Source organism: Pristiophorus japonicus, unplaced genomic scaffold, assembly GCF_044704955.1.
Source record: "Pristiophorus japonicus isolate sPriJap1 unplaced genomic scaffold, sPriJap1.hap1 HAP1_SCAFFOLD_1576, whole genome shotgun sequence".
Lineage (NCBI taxonomy): Eukaryota > Metazoa > Chordata > Chondrichthyes > Pristiophoridae > Pristiophorus > Pristiophorus japonicus.
The window spans coordinates 14135-32443 of record NW_027251253.1 but is presented as its reverse complement, the minus strand read 5'-3'; the positions used below and the strand labels follow the sequence as shown (position 1 = coordinate 32443).

Below are 18309 nucleotides of genomic sequence, written 5' to 3'. Positions count from 1 at the left end.
GTTCTGCAGATGCTCGACTGTGTCCTGACCTGTAACCAAGATGTCATCCTGGAAGACCATGGTGCGCGGGACCGACTTCAGTAAGCTTTCCATGTTTCTCTGGAATATCGCTGATCAAATTCCAAACAGGCATCTGTTATAAACAAAAAGACCCTTGTGTGTGTTGATGCAGGTGAGGCGCTTCGATGATTCCTCCAGTTCCTACGACATGTAGGATGAAGTTAAATCCAGCTTCGTGAATGTCTTTCCTCCTGCCAGCGTTGCAAAGAGGTCGTCGGCCTTTAGTAGTGGGTATTGGTCCTGCAGGGAGAAACGATTGATGGTTACTCTGACGGTGCTGTCTCCCTTGAGGACTGGTACAATAAGACTGGCCGACTCGTTGAACTTGATCGGGGAAATTATGCCCTCTCTTTGCAGCCAGTCTAACTCGGTCTCTACCCTTTCATCATGTACGGTGCTGCTCTTGCCTTGTGATGGATGGGTCATGCCCCCGGAATTAGGTGGATCTGCATTTTGCTCCTTGGAATTTCCCGATGCCTGGTTCGAACAGCGAAGGGAACTTGTTTAAGACCTGGGCACACGAAGTGTCGTCAGCGGGCGATAGTGCTCGGACGTCGGCCCAGTTCCAGCGTATCTTTCTCAGCCAGCTCCTACCATTGTCCGGTACCACCCAGAGTGGTGGCTTGTGTACGGCTCCATCATAGGAGACCTTTACAGTAGTACTGCCGATTATGGGAATCAGTTCCTTTGTGTAAGTTCTTAGTTGCATGTGAATTGGAGTTAAGACTGGCCTTGAGGCCTTGCTGCACCACAATTTTTCAAAAGTCTTTTTGCGCATGTTGGACTGGCTCACACCTGTGTCCAGCTCCATTGGCACCTGGGGTCCATTTAGTTCAACATTCAGCATTATCGGGGGACACTTTGCAATGAATGTATGCACCCCATGTACCTCTGCCTCCTCGGTCTGAGGCTCTGGTTCATCGTGATCCGCCGTGGATCTGTCCTCCTCTGCAAAGTGGTGGTTTGCAGGATTAACAGGATTTGCAGCTCACCTGCACATACGTTGGAGCTGTTCCATTGTTCCACAGCCCTTGCAAACGTATCCTTTGAAGCGGCATGAATGGAAATGATGATCACTCCCGCAGCACCAAAAGGCGTTAATGGCCTTGCATTCATCACCCTTGATGGTGGACTCTTGAGACATCTGCGGACGTGCAGCTGCAGGCATGTGTGACCTGCCCTGTACGTTGCAATTCGAAAACATCACTACTTTGTTCACAGTACTTGTAGCAGCACTTGTGTGCTGAGAGATTTGCTTGGTATTGTCACTGGTGGCAATGAATGCCTGGGATATCGCTATGGCCTTACTCAAGATTGGGGTGTCTACAGATCAAACGTTTGCGAAGTATGGTTTCGTGGCCAATGCCAAGTACGAAAAAGTCTCTGAGCATGTGCTCCAAATGTTCTTCAAATTCGCAATGTCCTACAAGGCATCTTAGCTCGGCGACATAACTCGCCACTTCCTGGCCTTCAGACCTTTTGTAGGTGTAGAACCGGTACCTCGCCATCAGAACGCTTTCCTTCGGGTTCAAATGCTCCCGGACCAGTGTGCACAAATAATCGTACGATTTCTCCGTGGGTTTCACTGGAGTAAGCAGATTTTTAATGAAGCCATACGTTGGTGCCCCACAGACGGTGTGGAGAATCGCCCTTCGTTTGGCAGCGTTCTCTTCCCCATCTAGCTTGTTGGCTACAAAGTATTGGTCGAGTCGCTCCACAATGGTTTCCTAATCATCTCCCTCTGAGAATTTCTCCAGGATGCCCACTGTTCTCTGCATCTTTGGGTTCGCTATCTGTATCTCGTCACCAGTTGTTATGTATGGAGAAAGAGTCAGACTGAACACTGCGAGCTCAAAGTAAAGTGTGACCGTTGTCTTTTATTGCAGTTCTCCAGAGTGCCTCTCCAACCTGTGAGGCCTCCTTAAGTACCTGTGTTCCCAAGGGATTAAGGGGATGAGTCCTCTGGTGGCGGTGCAGAGTATATACAAGTTTACATATATAACACTTGCCATAGAAGGAGTACAGCGATTCCTGGGATGGCAGGACTGACGTATGAGAGATTGGGTCGACTAGACCTGTATTCACTAGAATTTAGAAGAATGAGAGGGGATCTCATTGAAACGTATAAAATTCTGACTGGGTTGAATAAACTGGATGTGGGGAGAATGTTTCCCCTGGCTGGGAAGTCTAGAACAAGGGGTCACAGTCTCAGGATACGGGTTAGGAAATTTAGGACCGATAATGAGAAATGTTTTCACTCAGAGGGTGGTGAACCTGTGGAATTCTCTACCACAGAAGGATGTGGAGGCCAAGTCACTGAATATATTCAAGAGGGAGATATAGATTTCTAGAAACAAAAGGCATCTAGGGATATGGGAAAAAAGCGGAAATATGGTGTTGCGATAGAGGATCAGCCATGATCACATTGAATGGCGGTGCATACTCGAAGGGCCGAATGGCCTACTACTGCTTCTATTTTCTATGTTTAGTAGCAGAACATTTGGAAAAGCATAATTCAGTCAAGCAGAGTCAGCATGGTTTTATGAAAGAGAAATCATGTTTGACAAATTTGCTGGAGTTCTTTGAGGATGTAACGAGCATGATGGATAAGGGGGAACCAGTGGATGTGATGTATTTGGATTTCCCGAAGGCATTCAATAAGTTCCACATAAAAGGTTACTGCACAAGATAAAAGTTCACGGGTTGGAGGTAATATATTAGCATGGATAGAGGATTGGCTAACTAACAGAAAACAGATTTAGGATAAATGGGTCATTTTCTGGTTAGCAAACAGTAACTAGTGGGGGGCCGCAGGGATCAGTGCTGTGGCCTCAACTATTTACAATTTATACTAATGACTTGGGTGAAGGGACTGAGTGTAATGTAGCCAAGTTTGCTGCTGATATAAAGATGGATGGGAAAGCAAATTGCAAGGAGGACACAAAAAATCTGCAAAGGGATATAGACAGGCTAAGTGAGCGGGAAAAAATTTGGCAGATGGAGTATAATGTGGGAAAATGTGAGATTATCCATTTTGGCAGAAAAAAAATAGAAAAGTAAATTATTTAAGTGGAGAAAAATTGCAAAGTTCTGCAGTACAGAGGGACCTGAAACACACAGTTAGTATGCAGGTACAGCAAGTAATCAGGAAGGCAAATGGAATGTTGGCCTTTATTGCAAGGGAGATGGAGTATAAAAGCAGAAGTCCTGCTACAACTGTACAAGGTATTGGTGAGGCCACACCTGGAGTACTTGGTTAAGGAAGGATATACTTGAATTGGAGGCAATTCAGAGAAGGTTCACTAGGTTGATTCCGGAGATGAGGTGGTTGACTTACGAAGATAAGTTGAATAGGTTGGGCCTATACTCATTGGAGTTCAGAAGAATGAGAGGTGATCTTATCAAAAATATCAGATGAGGGGGCTCGACAAGGTGGATGCAGAGAGGATATTTCCACTCATAGGTGAAACTAAAACTAGGGGGCATAGAATCAGAATAAGGGGCCGCCCATTTAAAACTGAGATGAGGAGGAAATTCTTCTCTGAGGGTTATAAATCTGTGGAATTCTCTGTCCCAAAGAACTGTGGAGGTTGGGTCATTGAATATATTTAAGGCGGAGATTGACAGATTTTTGAGCAATAAGGGGATAAAGGGTTATGTTGAGCGGGCAGAGAAGTGGAGCTGAGTCCATGATCAGATCAGCCATGATCTTATTAAATGGCGAAGCAGGCTCAAGGGGCCAAATGGTTTACTTCTGCTCCTATTTCTTATGTTCTCATGAAGGAGCTTAGAGATAGGGAGGCCATGGAGGGATTTGAAAACCAGGAGGAGAATTTTTAAAATTGAGGTGTTGCTTAACCGGGAGCCGACGTAGGTCAGCGAGCACAAGGGTGATGGGTGAGCGGGACTTGGTGTGAGTTAGGACACGAGCAGCAGAGTTTTGGAGGACCTCATGTTTACAAAGAGTAGAACGTGGGAAGCCAGGAATGCATTGGAATAGTCAAGTCTAGTGGTAACAAAGGCATGGATGAAAGTTTCAGCAGCCATAATCCTGATCCAACAGAGGGCAGGTTGAAAACCTCTCCCAGGTGTTTCGCTTTTTCAGATCTCATGTTGTATCAGGGATCCGGGAAGCTCAAAAAATCAAAGGGAACAGAGGAAAGACAAAGCAAGGGGAAAGTGCCTAGAATTTTACTAAGGCACCAAGACCCTATTCCCTCTGCTTCTCCAGCCACAGAGGGGGTTCCGGGCCTGATACAAGAGGATGGAGAGAGGAGCTCCTCCGGCCAATTGCCAGGGGAGGACGGGATAAATTTTGAGGGACTGGATATGTGTACTTTCCACTTTCAACTGGAGCAGATAAATGATCCAGTCCTACAAAATCAAAGCAAGAAGTAATGGTGATAAATGAGCACCACGTTGAGGGTAAAACAAAAAAGGTTCTGGCCCACTACCTTTTTTTATACCGAATGATTCCGGCAGCGAGAGGAAGTGGAGTAATTGCTGGTGTCACAGACACATAGGTGGGCAGTCTTTGACTTGTGCCACAAGCACCTATTTGGAAGTCAACTGGGAACAGAGAAGATTCTGGAGCAGTTGTTGAGGTGATTCTTCTGGCCAGGGCGATATGAAGAAGTTTGCTGGTTCTGTACCTCCTGTCCAACGTGTCAGTTTTTTGGAACCAGGCCTCACTGTCGCACTCCATTAGTCCATTTCCCAATAATTGAGCTGCTCTTCAATTGGATCACAATGGACCTAGTGGGACCACTGGAGAGGTCAGCACCAGAGGACACCGATATATTTTAGTAGTCGTTCACTATGCCACATGATAACCAGAGGCTATTCCCCTCAGGAACACAACCTCAAACTACAGCAGGCGAATTAGTAAAGATGTTCTCCAGAGTAGTGATCTCAAAGGAGATCTTAATGGACCAAGATACTTGCTTTGTGTGAAAACTGATGAAAGACCTTTGTACCCTGCTCCAAGAGTCTAAGGATCTCCGTGTACCATCCTCAAACCGATGACTTTGTGGAGAGGTTCAAATAGAACCCTTGAGTAGAGTAAAAAAAAGGATGTGAGAAACAGGGATATCCTACTGTTCGATTTCATGTTTCCAGTTAAAGAGGTGCTCCAGTCTTCGACAGGGTTTTCCCCATTTGAGCTGCAGTATGGGCAACAGCCTTGCAGAATCCTTGATATGAAAGAGGAATGGGAGAAACAAAACCGTTCAAATATTTTTGAACATATAGTGAAGATGATGGAGTAGCTCAGTGGTATCACTCTTGCCTCTGAGTCAGTGGGTTCTGGGTTCAAATCCCACTCCAGGGACTTGAGCACATAACCTAGGCTGACACTTCAGTGGAGTACTGAGGGAGTGCCGCACTCACTGTCAGTGGTCAGAAGTTCTGGATGAGAAGTTAAACCGAGTCTGCCCTCTCAGGTGAAAATAAAAGATCCCACGGCACTATTCAAGGAAGAGCAGGGAGTTCTCCCAGGTGTCCTGGCCAATCTTCAACCAATATCATTTAAAAAGAAAAGCAGATTAGCTGGTTATCACATTGCTGTTTGTGGGATCTTACTGTGCACCTGGTTGAGGAATGTTCCACTCAGAATTCTTTGGCAGCCACCAGAAAAAGGCAATTAAAAAAAAAATTGAAAAAATGTTGCTGGGGAGCCAGAAAAAGTAAGAGTGCTCCAGTGACTTCACAGGGCACACGATGGGCTCCTCACCGATTGCCACTTCACTCTCACCGGGACTTACCTTAGAGTCGCTGTTGGCGAGGCAGGTGGTTAAACATTCATCTATTTAAATTGGGCAAGTTGCCTGTGGAGGCCAACATGCGCTGGCAGCTCACCCACATAACACAAATCAGGCCAAAAGTCCAATTTCAGGCCAGCCTCTGGCCTCCTGGTTTTGGGTCACACACTGATGGTTCGCTGTTGGTTATGCACTCCAACAGGCCGTAACCAATTTTCACCCCTTACTGGAAGCAATACGGTGGAGGAGGATTTCCAGGAGTGCATAAGGGATGGTTTTCTCGACCAATATGTCGAGGCACCAACTAGGGGGGGGGGCCATCTTAGACTGGGTGTTGTGTAATGAGAGAGGATTAATCAGCAATCTCGTTGTGCGAGACCCCTTGGGGAAGAGTGACCATAATATGGTGGAATTCTACATTAGGATGTTGAATGAAACAGTTAATTCAGAGACCATGGTCCAGAACTTAAAGAAGGGTAACTTTGAAGGTATGAGACGTGAATTGGCTAGGATAGATTGGCGAATGATACTTAAGGGGTTGACTGTGGATGGGCAATGGCAGACATTTAGAGACCACATGGATGAACTACAACAATTATACATCCCTGTCTGGCGTAAAAATAAAAAAGGGAAGGTGGCTCAACCGTGGCTATCAAGGGAAATCAAGGATAGTATTAAAGCCAAGGAAGTGGCATACAAATTGGCCAGAAATAGCAGCGAACCCGGGAACTAGGAGAAATTTAGAACTCAGCACAGGAGGACAAAGGGTTTGATTAGGGCAGGGAAAATAGAGTACGAGAGGAAGCTTGCAGGGAACATTAAGACGGACTGCAAAAGCTTCTATCGATATGTAAAGAGAAAAAGGTTAGTAAAGACAAACGTAGGTCCCCTGCAGTCAGAATCAGGGGAAGTCATAACGGGGAACAAAGAAATGGCAGACCAATTGAACAAGTACTTTGGCTCGGTATTCACTAAGGAGGACACAAACAACCTTCCGGATATAAAAGGGGTCAGAGGGTCTAGCAAGAAGGAGGAACTGAGGGAAATCCTTATTAGTCGGGAAATTGTGTTGGGGAAATTGATGGGATTGATGGCCGATAAATCCTAGGGCCTGATGGACTGCATCCCAGAGTACTTAAAGAGGTGGCCTTGGAAATAGCGGATGCATTGACAGTCATTTTCCAACATTCCATAGGCTCTGGATCAGTTCCTATAGAGTGGAGGGTAGCCAATGTAACCCCACTTTTAGAAAAGGAGGGAGAGAGAAAACAGGGAATTATAGACCGGTCAGCCTGACATCGGTAGTGGGTAAAATGATGGAAGCAATTATTAAGGATGTCATAGCAGCGCATTTGGAAAGAGGTGACATGATAGGTCCAAGTTGGCATGGATTTGTGAAAGGGAAATCATGCTTGACAAATCTTCTGGAATTTTTGGAGGATGTTTCCAATAGAGTGGACAAGGGAGAACCAGTTGATGTGGTGTATTTGGACTTTCAGAAGGCTTTCGACAAGGTCTCACACAAGAGATTAATGTGCAAAGTTAAAGCACATGGGATTGGGGGTAGTGTGCTGATGTGGATTGAGAACTGGTTGGCAGACAGGAAGCAAAGAGTAGGAGTAAATGAGTACTTTTCAGAATGGCAGGCAGTGACTAGTGGGGGACCGCAAGGTTCTGTGCTGGGGCCCCAGCTGTTTACACTGTACATTAATGATTTAGACGAGGGGATTAAATGTAGTATCTCCAAATTTGCGGATGACATTAAGTTGGGTGGCAGTGTGAGCTGCGAGGAGGATGCTACGAGGCTGCAGAGTGACTTGGATAGGTTAGGTGAGTGGCAAATGCATGGCAGATGAAGTATAATGTGGATAAATGTGAGGTTATCCACTTTGGTGGTAAAAACAGAGACAGACTATTATCTGAATGGTGACAGATTAGGAAAAGAGGAGGTGCAACGAGACCTGGGTGTCATGGTACATCAGTCATTAAAGGTTGGCATGCAGGTACAGCAGGCGGTTGAGAAGGCAAATGGCACGTTGGCCTTCATAGCGAGGGGATTTGAGTACATGGGCAGGGAGATGTTACTACAGTTGTACAGGGCCTTGGTGAGGCCACACCTGGAGTATTGTGTACAGTTTTGGTCTCCTAACTTGAGGAAGGACATTCTTGCTATTGAGGGAGTGCAGCGAAGGTTCACCAGACTGATTCCCGGGATGGCGGGACTGACAAAACAAGAAAGAATGGATCAACTGGGCTTGTATTCACTGGAGTTCAGAAGAATGAGAGGGGATCTCATAGAAACGTTTAAAATTCTGATGGGTTTAGACAGGTTAGATGCAGGAAGAATGCTCCCAATGTTGGGGAAGTCCAGAGCCAGGGGTCACAGTCTAAGGATAAGGGGTAAGCCATTTAGGACCGAGATAAGGAGAAACTTCTTCACCCAGAGAGTGGTGAACCTGTGGAATTCTCTACCACAGAAAGTTGTTGAGGACAATTCACTAAATATATTCAAAAAGGAGTTAGATGTAGTCCTTACTACTAGGGGGATCAAGGGGTAAGGCGAGAAAGCAGGAATTGGGTACTGAAGTTGCATGTTCAGCCATGAACTCATTGAATGGTGATGCAGGCTTGAAGGGCCGAATGGCCTCCTCCTGCATCTATTTTCTATGTTTCTCTGTCTGTAATGTGACATAAATGGTCATTTAATCTGATAATATTGATTGTAAGAGGAATGTTGGCCAGGAAGCCAGGAAAATCCCCAGTTTTTCATCACATCCACCTGAACAATGCCTCAGATGAATATTTCATCCAAAAGACAACATCACCAACAATGCCGTAGGCCTTGAACATAGAATCTTCTGACTTAGAGGCGAGAATGCAACTACTGACCCAAAACAAAAGTATAAGCTAAAATTGTAATAAAATTATTTAAGATCATCAGCCATCTTTAACAGTCATTAAAAAAAACATAAGCCTGTGGCACATTTCAAGTTTATCACCACAATTTTTCCATAGAATTTGGAAATAAGATCCATTTACGTGGTATGATTTAAATTAAAGAGGCCTTTATCTCAAGGAGACTGGAATACAAAGGGGTAGAATAATGCTCGTTGTAAAAAGCTTGTTAGATCCAGAGTACTTAAGGAAGTGGCCCTAGAAATAGTGGATGCATTGGTGGTCATTTTCCAACATTCTATAGACTCTGGAGCAGTTCCTATGGATTGGAGGGTAGCTAAGGGAACCCCACTTTTGAAAAAAAGTTGGGAGAAAGAAAACTGGGAATTATAGACTGGTTAGTCTGACATCGGTGGCAGGGAAAATGTTGGAATCAATTATTAAAGATGCAATAGCAGTGCATTTGGAAAGCAGTGACAGAATCGGTCCAAGTCAGCATGGATTTATGAAAGGGAAATCATGCTTGACAAATCTTCTAGATACATCCTCAAAAAATTCTAGTAGAGTGGACAAGGGGGAACCAGTGGATGTGGTGTATTTGGATTTTCAAAAGGCTTTTGACAAGGTCCAACACAAGAGATTAGTGTGCCAAATTAAAGCACATGGTATTGGGGGTAATGTATTGACGTGGATAGAGAACTGGTTGGCAGACAGGAAGCAAAGAGTAGGAATAAATGGGTCCTTTTCAGAATGGCAGGCAGTGACTAGTGGGGTACCGCAAGGTTCAGTGCTGGGACTCCAGCTATTTACAATATACATTAATGATTTAGACGAAGGAATCGAATGCAATATCTCCAAGTTTGCAGATGACATTAAGCTGGGTGGCAGTGGGAGCTGTGAGGAGGATGCTAAGAGGCTGCAGGGTGATTTGGACAGGTTAGGTGAGTGGGCAAATGCATGGCAGATGCATTATAATGTAGATAAATGTGAGGTTATCCACTTTGGTGGCAAAAACAGGAAGGCAGAATATTATCTGAATTGTGACAGATTAGGAAAAGGGAAGGTGCAATGACATCTGGGTGTCATGGTACATCAGTCATTGAAAGTTGGCATGCAGGTACAGCAGGCGGTGAAGGCGGCAAATGGTATGTTGGCCTTCATAGCTAGGGGATTTGAGTATAGGAGCAGGGAGATCTTACTGTAGTTGTACAGCGCCATGGTGAGGCCACACCTTGAATATGGTGTACAGTTTCAGTCTCCTAATCTGAGGAAGGACATTCTTGCTATTGAGGGAGTGCAGCGAAGGTTCACCAGACTGATTCCTGGGATGGCAGGACTGACATGAAGAAAGACTGGATCAACTAGGCTTATATTCACTGGAATTTCGAAGAATGAGAGGGGATCTCATAGAAACATATAAAATTCTGAAGGAATTGGACAGGTTAGATGCAGGAAGAATGTTCCCGATGTTGGGGAAGTCCAGAATCAGGGGCCACAGTCTAAGGATAAGGGGTAAGCCATTTAGGACCGAGATGAGGAGAAACCTCTTCACTGAGAGACTGGTGAACCAGTGGAATTCTCTACCATAGAAAGTTGTTGAGGTCAGTTCGTTAGATATATTCAAAAGGGAGTTAGATGTGGCCCTTATGGCTAAAAGGATCAAGGGGTATGGAGAGAAAGCAGGAATGGGGTACTGGAGTTACATGATCAGCCATGATCATATTGAATGGTGGCACAGGCTCGAATGGCCTACTCCTGCACCTATTTTCTATTTGGATTACTGCGTTCAGTTCTGGACAGTGAACATCAAAAAAGATACATCAGGATGTAGTGCAGAATGAAATTGAGCTCAAAGGGTTAAATTATGAGGATGGGTTGCATAAACTAGGCTTGTATTTCCTTGTGTTTCGAAGATTAAGTGGTGATCGAATTGAGGTGTTTAAGATGGTTGAAGGATTTGATACGGTAGGAGAGTTCAGAAAAAGGGGGCATAACCTTTAAAATTAGAGCTAGGCTGTTCAGGGGCAATGTTAGGAAGCACTTCCTCATACAAAGGTTAGTGGAAATCAGTAACTCCCCCAAAAAGCTATAGCGGCTAGGTCAATTTAAAAATGTCAAAACAGAAAGGATGGTTAACTGAATGCTATGGACAGAATATACATAAACTTAATATGCGCCGGCATGGACTGATTGGGCCGAATGGCCTGTTTCGTATATCCTATGTAATATGCATCCCCATGGCATTAACTGCACCAAAGCTGCTAATTATTAAAATATGTCTCATGAAATGCTCTTATTTAGATTCAGATACAGCATAATTGAAGGAAATTAATTGATTTTAAAGGATTATCAAGGCATCAGCCTCTTGCCTCTGAGTCAGAAGCCCATGCTAGACTTTCCACTATGATCTTTTTGGGCGATAGTTCCAACCTTGGTGCTTTTTTTTTTTATTTTTCAGGATTGATTTAAATACCATTTTAAATACGGTTTAAAATTTTAAATACCGCTAATTTTGCCCTTTTAATTTGGGCGATAGCCTTAACGACGTGAAATGGGCGATAGCGATGGATTCAGTCGTGCAAGGCTGGCATCCATAGCAACGGCCGTTCTGCGCATGTGCTTTTTTTTCAGCCAAAGAACTTTTCCCGCGATTTAGGAGGTCAGGGGTCATCTGCACATGCTCAGAAGGCAAAGGGAGGGAGAGAGAGAAGGAAGCTTTTCGATGAGGGTGTATTTTGAAGGAGTGCTGAACATACTACATGATGGTGATGTCCCACGAGGATTCGAGAGAAAGTCTGCAGGGAGAAGGAGGGCGAAAGCCTTTTCAGATGAGGCTAAGAGGCCTTAGTCAACGAGGTCAAGACTCGGTGGTGCCAATTAACTCGGGTTGGGCGTGGGAAACCTCCACCCCGGATTTACCTAAAAGTATGGGCGTATATCGCTGCTCTCGTCTCATCGATGGCCCACGATAGGCGTGAGGCAGACCAGTGCCGCAAGCGTTGGAACAGTCTTGTTGCACCAGCAAGAGTAAGTATTAAATAATTGTAATGATACACTGACTCATTAATTAGAATGTAAATCTTCCAGATTATAATTAAGCTGGGTAATCTTGGGTATCCTCTCTGTTAAGATTTGGACTGGGATCAGAACCTGGTCCCTTTAATTCTAATTTTGCTGAGATGCCTTAAACTTAAATCGACAGTATTAATTATTATTTAAAGGCTTTGATCGAAAATTGGGGCCAAAGGAATGACTGGAAACAGACAGACTGCAAAGACTCGGCATTTCTACCACTTTAGTTTAGAAGAATTATTAAATTATATCGTTGCTTGTGTGCTGTGAGCAACTCTTTAATTTGGGCTCCGCCTCCTTTTTGGTTAGGTTGGTGAATGGGGCACAACTGAGCACTGAGGGGGCCGCTCAGCTTTGCCCAGACTGTGAGTCTCTCCGGCTACTGTCAGTCACATAGTGACCCAGCCTGGAGTGGGGGAGAGCTCTGGCTCAGTCTGCCCTGGAACACTTTGGGACATTAGTTCCGGCCACATGGAGGTCTCCGAGCACAGCCCAGGGACACTGTGCCCTCTCCCATTACGGTCCTGTCATTGCCAAGCTCACCAATGGTCTTGATCCCCACCCCCTCAGGGACCTCCATCGATTCCAATAAACCACCTACCTCCCCTCAGGCGCCGAATGGCACCGCCCGTGGATAGGGCCTTTCCTGGAGATTGTACGCGAGATGTTTGGTGTAAAGCATTAGTTCCTAAACACAATCTTCTTAAATATTTTCTCTGAACATAGATGTTATAACCATGCATCTATTGGATACAAACCGTATTAGCATATAATGTTAATGATGACTAGCATGTAGGGTGACTAATTGTGTATTACATATCTGTTATGTTTCCATAATAGTACCTAGTCAATTAACTTATGCCATGCTCTTGTCACGTTTGCAGAGGAAGATATCTAAGAAGTGGACCTGCACCCTCACTGATCTGGAGGAGCGTGCCGCAGCCTTAGTGGGCAGGCATAATCGTTCTGCCACCTGTTATGGTGCACATCCCGCTGTTGCGCCACATGAGTAATGTGTAAACCAGTGCTAATTTAAAGCCATTTGATGATATATGATGTAATATTATGCGCGCAGCTTCTGTACTCATGTTAATCATATGCAACGTCTCTCGTTCACATTTATTGCAGTGGTGTTGCTCCTCATACATATGCCTGCGCAGCGCAAGCATTCCCATGTCTCCCCTTCTCTTCTACTAACCTCAATTATGTTTTCCAGCTCCCCAGGCACAACGGGAGTCCCCTGGAGCAACACCAGTACCACTGAAGGTTGTGCTCACCACGGGTGACGAAGAACAAACCGAGGAGGATGATGAGCCTGAACTCTCATCTGTGGTACCTGCGGCCACGTCATCATCAATTGATGAAGTCGCGGGACCAAGCGGCTTGCAGCAGGCCACTCCTAGTCGTCCAGTGCCCACGCCGACCTGGCGGAGGTTGGGTCGGCGAGGTAGGCACGTGCTGCGATGGGCTGATGTCAACAAGGACATGGTGTCACTGTCAAGCGCGAGCGTCGACATAGGTCGAGAGCTCCTCCAGGTACTTGTTGGGTTGACCGGCATCATTGCCACACTGTCTGCCAGAATAACGAAGGGCATGGGGCAGATGGTTGCGGCAATGGGGCGAACGACCAACTCTGTCGATGCCTTGCGGCACGCGATAGTTTCGGGATACAGCACTGTACCCCAAGGTGCCGTACCACAAACCACCATGACAGATGCGAGACAGGAGGAAGAACTTCCTTCTGACTCGGAAGATGTTTCTTCGCAAACATCTTCTCCTCGATCCACTGAGGTCATTCTGCCGCGTCACCTCCCCCCCCACCCCACCCCCACAGCAGCAGCTCTTGAGGTGCTCTGCTGCAAGACATCTTGGTCCCATTACTAGATTACGTGGCAAACTGGGGGTTACAACAGGGGGGGGGGGGGGGTCAAGTTAGAGGTGGGAAGCGTGGCCGCAAGAAGAGGGGGGCATATATTGTTTTGTAATCATGTTCATTGTTGACTGTTGGGGATGGTGGGATGGTGTTCTTGTTATATTGTTGTGGAAAAAACTTTCTTCATTGTTGGAGGTTGGGGAGGGGACGTTATATAAGTTTGTTGAAAAAAAAATTAAAACCAGCTGTTAAAATTATAAAAAACTTGTATTTAACTTTGCAATTGTTGTGAAGTGTCTTCTAATAACACAAGGTAAAACATCAATACAAGGGTTGAAAACAATGGCCACGCAAGGATGAAACATAACGCAGCTGTAACGGTCACTAACGTAACTTCATGCAAAGCGTTCATTTATGAGCTGCTAACATAGAAACATAGAAAATAATGTCATGTGACATATTGAAATGGTGCTATACAATCTCTGTCCTGTGACAGTTGGAACTGGTGCTCTCCTCAGTTTTGCAGCGGCGTAACCACCATGGGGCTTTTCTAGTGGTGTGGGGGGGGCGTGGGCGTGGGGGCATGGGTTCATTGTCAGGCTGATTATCCTCCTCAAATTCCTCGTCCTTATCCCCTCTCCTGAGGTGGACCGGCAGTCCCATTTGGCAATTGTTGTCCTCTCCCAATAGCTAGGTTATGCAACATGCAGCACACCACAATGAACTCAGCAACCTGCTCAGGGTGGTATAATAGGTTGCCTCCTGAGTGGTCCAGGCATCTGAAGCACTGCTACAGAACTCGTCTTTGACGATATTGCGTGTGGCGAAATGGCTTTCGTTATACCGCTTCTCGGCTTCTGTCTGGGGCTTACTCCGGGGAGGGGGCCCCATGAGCCAGCTGGCAAGGCCAGATCCTTTATCCCCAAGCATCCAAACATGACCTTGTGGCTGACTCTTAAACAGGTCAGTGACAATGCTCTCACGTAAGATGTGCACATCATTGTTTCTCCCTGAAAAATTTGCATTTAGTGCCATGATTATTTGCTGGTGATCAACAACGAGCTGCACATTCAGAGAGTAGAATCCTTTTCGGTTCGCAAACACCTCTGCATCCTATAAAGGTGCTCGCAGGGCGATGTGCGTACAGTCTATTGCTCCCTGCACCTAGGGGAAGTTTATAAGAAGTTTGCTATTCTGCAGAACTCAAAAGCCCTTTCACTCTGTGCCTCCCTGGTCATAGGGAAGTTTTTAAGTCCATCCTACGTGCATAAAGGGCTTCAGTCACATGTCGAATGCAGCAATGTGTGGCATGCTGAGAGATACCGCAAATGTCGCCATCTGAGGCCTGAAAGGAGAGAGAAAAAACGGGAAATTATAGACCAGTTAGCCTGACATCAGTAGTGGGGAAAATGTTGGAATCAATTATTAAAGATGAAATAGCAGCGCATTTGGAAAGCAGTGACAGGATCGGACCAAGTCAGCATGGATTTATGAAAGGGAAATCATGCTTGACAAATCTTCTGGAATTTTTTGAGGATGTAACTAGTCGAGTGGACAAGGGAGAACCAGTGGATGTGGTGTATTTGGACTTTCAAAAGGCCTTTGACAAGGTCCCACATAAGAGATTGGTGTACAAAATCAAAGCACATGGTATTGGGGGTAATGTATGGCATGGATAGAGAATTGGTTGGTAGGCAGGAAGCAGAGAATCGGGATAAACTTGTCCTTTTTGGAATGGGAGGCAGTGACCAGTGGAGTGCCACAGGGCTCATTGCTGTTGACCCAGCACTTTACAATATACATTAATGATTTGGATGAATGAATTGAGTGTAATATCTCCAAGTTTGCAGATGACACTAAACTGGGTGGCGGTGTGAGCTGTGAGGAGGATGCTAAGAGGCTGCAGGGTGATTTGGACAAGTTAGGTGAGTGGGCAAATGCATGGCAGATGCAGTATAATGTGGATAAATGTGAGGTTATCCACTTTGGTGGCAAAAACACAAAGGCAGAATATTATCTGAATGGTGACAGATTAGGAAAAGGGGAGGTACAACGAGATCGGGGTGTCATGGTTCATCAGTCATTGAAAGTTGGCATGCAGGTACAGCAGGCGGTGAAGATGGCAAATGGCATGTTGGCCTTCATAGCTAGGGGATTTGAGTATAGGAGCAGGGAGGACTTACTGCAATTGTGCAGGGCCTTGGTGAGGCCTCACCTTGAATATTGTGTTCAGTTTTGGTCTCCTAATCTGAGGAAGGACGTTCTTGCTATTGAGGGAGTGCAGTGAAGGTTCACTTGACTGATTCCCGGGATGGCTAGGCTGACATATATGAGGAGAGACTGGATCAACTGGGCCTTTATACACTGGGGTTTGGAAGGATGAGAGGGGATCTCATAGAAACGTATAAGATTCTGATGGGACGGGACAGGTTAGATGCAGGAAGAATGTTCCCGATGTTGGAGTAGTCCAGAACCAGGGGACACAATCTTAGGATAAGGGGTAGGCCATTTAGGACTGAGATGAGGAGAAACTTCTTCACTCAGAGTTGTTAACCTGTGGGATTCCCTGCCGCAGAGAGTCGTTGATGCCAGTTCATTGGATATATTCAAGAGGGAGTTAGCTATGGCCCTTATGGCTAAAGGGATCATGGGGTATGGAGAGAAAACGGGAAAGGGGTACTGAGGTGAATGATCAGCCATGATCATATTGAATGGTGGTGAAGGCTCGAAGGGCCAAATGGCCTACTCCTGCACCTATTTTCTATGTTTCTATGCATAGAAGGAAAGTACCAGCCTTTTATTAAAGATCCTCTGTGGCGTTCATAGTGCCGAGTTAAGGTCAGGTGAGTGCAGCTTTTCTTAAGCGTCTTTTTGGGCGCGCGGTCATTTGGGCGAATTGCCAAAAGTAGCGCTCGGCGATAATCTGGCACTATTTTCCATTATAATCAGTATTCTGATCTTTGCACGAGGATGACATTATATATTTTTTAAATAGGCCGGGCAATGCAGCTCATTCCTGTATGCCGAAAGTTGCGCCGAGGATAAATGGGCTATAATCAGGTGCTAATTTCCTTTTTCTTCAAATATAGGCGATAGCCTGAATCTTAGCACTTATATGGGCGGTGATGTGCTGAAAGTCTAGCCCCAGTCCTATCAGTTGTTGGGAGGTGCTATCTTTTGGATGACAGGCCCTGCTTGTCCTCCCGGGTGCATGAAAAAGATCCCATGGCATTATTCAAAGAACTCGGCAGTTCTCTTATGTCGCTGGCCGTTTATGTTACCCTTATTCCTTACCTTGTTCTGACCTTTACTCTCATCCATTTCTTTTATTTTCAGGATTATCTTATTTTCACCAGATTCCTCCCCCCCATCTTACTAGTTAAAAATGTATTCACAGCCGGATTCATCCTTTCCGCTAGCGTAGCCAACATTTATCCTTCAGCCATCATAATTAAAGCAGATTATCTGGTCACCTCTCGTTGCTGTTTGTGGAACTTGCCGTGTGCAAATTAGCTGTCCTGGTTCTCAATATTTCGACAGTAACTACTCTTCAAAAATCTTAATTGGCTGTAACGCACTTTAGGATACCATTAAAGGTTGCAAGTTTCCTCGTTGTTAAGAAAAACATAAGTCGGAGTTCCAAATATTTGTTTCTTCATTCCAACAAGCCTTTAATTAAAAAAAATACAAGAACATGTTAACGCTCCTTCTCGAAACTTACTATATACTCCACAGTAATAGGGTGTTAGAAGAAAACCAAATGCAACCCAGTGACCTCAAGTCAAAGGGATCCATTTTAAATAAATTTTAGTGTTTTAATCGTTTCTTGCAAATTACATTCTCCATTAAACTATTACAAATATTTGTTGGAGGGTGGAAGCATAACGTTTACCTTGGCAGCATGTGTCGTTACTCAAGTGCAGAGGGTGGTGTGGGCAGAAGCAGCCAGCAGTCACTCCACAGTATAAGCGTCTGTTGGCTCTTACCTGTCTGGCTGCAGAGTTTAAGGCGGGATTTCCGCTCTTGGTAGCAAGTTTGGCAGAGAGGGAGAGAAAGAGTCGGTTCAACTTCCGCCCCACCCCCATCCCTTCGCCCTAATGAACAGTCAATCGGCACCGGCAACAAAAAAGTCACAAGGCCCGGCGTCCCATCATCATCCGCTTATACAAAAACTCGCCTCCCTTTAAACATGCAGACATTCGACTATTAATTTAGGAAAGAAAATAATTTTGGCAATAACAAATGATATGATCTATTTTGTTTTCATTTTTAAGAGTACAATTTGAAACCAGGGGAACTATGTTCTTTGAGCCGTGCAATGCACCTGTGTGCACCTGATGACATTTCCTCCCTGGTTTTGCGGCTGCTCCATGTTTGGGTATCAATTACACTGTGTGTGTGCCGCACTGTGACAGTGACAGGCGCGGTCTGAGCCCCTAGGGTGACGTCACATTGGCAGGGGGACACTGTTTTTGGAATGTCATGTCTCTATAAAATGTATCTCTTAACAACCCGGGAAAATCTGAGTTCCATTTAATATTGCATTAAGTGGTGCACGCGTTCTTTGTTCTCGAGTTTTAGTTTATAAAGTAAATTTCTCTTTAAATTTATTTGCACCAGATCCACGAGGTTGCCTCGATCATGTTTCCC

The 18309-nt window shown here is 45.3% G+C and overlaps 1 long non-coding RNA gene across 1 annotated transcript; it reads right to left on the bottom strand.

Annotated features, from left to right (window-relative positions):
• Window positions 1–13949: 13949 nt before the first annotated feature.
• Window positions 13950–17670, bottom strand: LOC139243023 (uncharacterized). The gene is made up of 3 exons (XR_011589464.1): window positions 17552–17670; window positions 17133–17328; window positions 13950–15004 (listed from the first exon to the last, which is right to left on the bottom strand). It is a non-coding gene; the product is annotated as an uncharacterized lncRNA (long non-coding RNA).
• Between the last annotated feature and the right edge of the window lie 639 nt (window positions 17671–18309).